The 4,024-nt window shown below is 51.7% G+C and overlaps 1 pseudogene; it reads right to left on the bottom strand.

Moving 5' to 3' along the window:
• Positions 1 to 2,053: 2,053 nt before the first annotated feature.
• LOC130044462 (olfactory receptor 5-like) lies at positions 2,054 to 3,089 on the bottom strand (annotated as a pseudogene).
• Positions 3,090 to 4,024: the final 935 nt, after the last annotated feature.

Here is a 4,024-nt window from a genome sequence, read left to right as displayed (position 1 = left end):
TATGCGATATTGGGATTCTGAAATTTTAACAATTAAATCTGGAGGGATTTCTGCCCAAAACTGCTGGGTTCTGAGATTTGTTCCTGAGTCTCTGGGATCATGGCCATTAAGCAACTTGATCAGGAGCCAGAGAGCTGTTCATGGGTAGTGACCGGGGGTCTCATTGGGTTGGGGAGGAAAAGGCCGGCTCCACCCCCATCCTGTGAGGCCCCACGTGTCTCGTCACTGTGGGACCAACCTGACTGCCCAATAGCTTTTAGAGGATGATAGTCACCAAGCCACCAGGAGGGAGCAGGAAGAGGGACAGCACCCTTTACCCCCTGGGGGGTCCAGGCCAGGTAACCTACTACAGGGACCAGATGTATTTCTGCCAAATGTCGCTGAGTTCCAAGATTTGTTCCTGAGTCTCTGGGATCATGGTCATTAAGCAGCTTGATCAGGAGCCAGAGCGTCCATTTGTGGGCAGCAACCCGGGGTCTCATTGGGGCGGGGAGGAAAGGGCCGGCTCCACCCCCTCCCGTGAGACCCTGCGTGTCTCGTCACAGTGTCTCATCTTATCACACCAAAGCATCTTTGTGCCTTCACCAACATCCTCATGTTACTTCCATCCCAGCTCTGAAAGCAAAGAATTTCAAGACCAGAGAGACATCCCTGCACTGGGGCTCTGCATGCCCAAGACCCTGGGTTCAATTTCCAGCACTTCAGGGTTCCCTGAGCAGAATCTGAAATGACCCCTGAGCACTGAGCTGGGAGTGGCCCCCAAAGAAAAAAATAATAATAATAATATAAAGAATTCTAAATAAGCTAATAAACCCTTGAGGAGGAAGAAAATGTTGTGAAGAAAAAGGGGAACATAATTCTGAGCTGGGTGGGGTGATGGGGCAGGAAAGCAGCCAGACCCCCTCCCTCTTCTATCTTGAGGAAGACGTTCAGATGTTGGGGTGAAGCTGCAGGGCACCATAGGAGCAGACTAAGCCCTCAGGGAGGGACTGAGACAGTGGTCTCCCTGGAAGTGGCCCAGGTGAGGCTGACCAAAGGACGTCACAGTGAAGTGCTGGATAGTAACAGGCCCAGGGTCATGGAACAAAACCAGACTCCAGGGGAACTAGGGACAGGGGTTGGGGCACAGTCACTGTGTATCAGCACCATGAACACTGATACTATAGCAACTACCTAAACTTGAATAAATTAAATAATAAGGAATAAAATGAAAATGAGAAAACATTTTATTTTATTGTGAACCAAGACAATAGGAATAGATCACAACCTTAATGGAGAGGAAAGACCAGACAGGGTGTTGGAGCAGCAGAACAGTGGGGAGGGCACTTGTCTAGCATGCTTCCCATCTGGGTTTGAAGCCCGACACCACATATGATTCCCTGAGCCGCCCCCTGCCTGCCCCACCTGCGCAGGAGTGAGTGCTGATCACAGAGGAAAAAGTTCTGGGCACTACCAGGTGTGACCAGAAGGGGAAAAAAAGAATAAACAAAAACATCAAGGCAAAGACTCACTCAAGCATGTAAGTTTTTCTGGAAGGTGTCAGGATTTCCTGCACATCTAGTGGGCATGGGCTTCTTCAGTGATTGGCAGAGCTACTATAAATGCACCTTATTCCTTTCACTTTGCTTTTGAGAGGTGGAATTTTTTCAGTGGATATTTCAGAACAGACACTTCACTACTGTGCCTTCACTGCCCACACAAGAAGTCACACTCAGTGTCTCCTGGATGTGTGTTCAACAGTGAGGCATTCCCTGATGCTGTGGGCACTGGCATGTTTGTCAACGTAAAACAGGCTTTGCGCTAGAGGTTAGGGTCTTTTCACAAGCACTGTTGCAAAATGCATGTGCTTTGTGTGATGTGCACACACACACACACACACACACACACCGACACTCTGAGGGAACGGCTGTCTTCCCAAGGAATCAACATCCCTGCACTCATCCTGACTGCCCAGCTTCACCTGATCCCTCAGTGATTTCTCTGTTCCCAACTGTTCCCTCTGTCAATGCTCTCTTGATGCATTTGTATTTCCCCGCTTATTGAAACATGGTCCTCATACAAGGCATGGCCGAGATTTCCTCTGGGCTTTTACTGGCCCCTGAAGTGCGTGGATGTGGTTGGGGACATGAAAGAGGTGGGGGGCACCAGCCCTGATCACCAACGCTGGGCACCAGGGGTGAGGGGGAGAGCAGGTGTTCTGAAGAGCCACCCGCACCTGCTGGTTGCACAGACAGTAGATGATGGGGCTGCAGCTGGGTGTGACTTCTGTGTAGATGACCGACAACACCTTGATGAGGTCTGTGGGGTCGGGGTAGCTGGTCGAGGAGTACATGAAGAGGACCACAAAGTAGAAGATGTCCACCACAACAAGGTGTGATGCACAGGTGGACAGGACTTTGTGCTGGGCAGTAGCTGATGGCATGCAGAGCATGGCTCTGCTGATGACCAAGTTAGGAGGCAATGGCCACAAGCAGGGACCGCTAGAAGATGACGATGACTGAGATGAAGTCCACCAGCTCTATGAGAGCCACATGGGTGCAAGACAGGTTGAGCAGAGGGGATATGTCACAGAAGAAGTGGTTGAGGACATTAGAGCCACAAAAGGACAGGCTGGCAATGCACATGTCTTTATCACCAACACTAGCAGCTCACCAAGCCATGAGGATAGACCCGGCCCAGGCAGACCTGGGGACCTGGCAGATGGCCATGTAGTAGTCATTCATAGGCCATAGAAGCCAGAGGGAGCACTTGGTGCTGATGAGGGAGATGAAGAAGAGTTGGGTCATGCAGGCAGTAAAGGTTATGTAGCAGTGTTCCACCCACAGCCCAGCAAGCAAGCTGGGCATGGTCACAGATATGTAGCTCATCTCCAGGCAGCTAAGGTTGCCCAGGAAGAAGTACATGGGCTTGTGGAGCTCACTGTGGTCACAGGTAAGGTAGATGATGAACATGTTCTCCAGGAGCATCAGCAAATAGAGGTCCAGGAAGACCGCAAACAGGATGCCCCATGGGTCTTGCTCAGAGGAAAGTCCCAGCAGGATGAACTCCTGGAATTGGGACAGGTTGGCCCATCCTAGGGATTGCTCCATTGATGAGAGAGAAGGAACCATGCAGAGACATGCAGAGACATGGACTGGACGGTGATGGGACAGAATGGAGTGGGAGATTCCAGAAAGAGGGAGTGTGGGGGCGGGGGGGGAATGTGCCTTAGAATCCTACCTCTCCCCCAACCCCTCTGAATGTGGAAAGTTCATCAACAAGGTGAGCTGAGCTCAGCCCCTATTCAAGGCTGCAGTTCTTTTTCTAAAGAATTTTTCTGGGTAGCAGATTCTCCTGCCCCCGAGCCAGGCTGTCCTCACTGGGGCCCCCTCAGAGGGGGGCGGGTTGAGTTTTCCTTCCCGGCCCAAGCAGAAACCCTGCAGCTGAAAACCTCCAGAACCCAGTCACAGCCATACCCAAGGCCACTCTACACACTCTCAGATAAGACTCACACATAAAGGAACTAGAAGAGAAACCCAGGTACATGGGACCTGTGGCTGAGATATCCAAGCCTGCTCGGATTGGGACTGGGCCTCTCCCACTCTGATCCCCAGTTTTCCAGCCACACCCACAAACTTCCCCGGCGCCACATAATCTCATCAACAGCCAAGATCTGTCACTGTCACTGTCCTCCCATTGTTCATTGATTTGCTCGAGCGGGCCCAGTAACGTCTCCATTGGAGACTTTGTTGTTACTGTGTTTGGCATATCGAATACATCACGGATAGCTTGCCAGGCTCTGCCGTGAGGGCGAGATACTCTCGGTAGCTTGCCGGGCTCTCCGAGAGGGGCGGAGGAATCGAACTCGGGTCGGCCATGTTGGCTGCATGCAAGGCAAACGCCCTACCGCTGTGTTATCACTCCAGCCTGGCCAAGATCTAGAGACTTTAAAACAAAGCTCCTGGAGGGCTGGAGCAATAGCATAGCGGGCAGGGCGTTTGCCTTGCACGCAGCTGACCTGGGTTAGATCCCTGGCATCCCATAT

The sequence above is a fragment of the Sorex fumeus genome, unplaced genomic scaffold, assembly GCF_029834395.1.
Source record: "Sorex fumeus unplaced genomic scaffold, SorFum_2.1 ptg000122l, whole genome shotgun sequence".
NCBI classification, from domain to species: domain Eukaryota; kingdom Metazoa; phylum Chordata; class Mammalia; order Eulipotyphla; family Soricidae; genus Sorex; species Sorex fumeus.
Note: the sequence above shows the minus strand (reverse complement) of the source record. Positions and strands in the feature narration are given on the sequence as shown.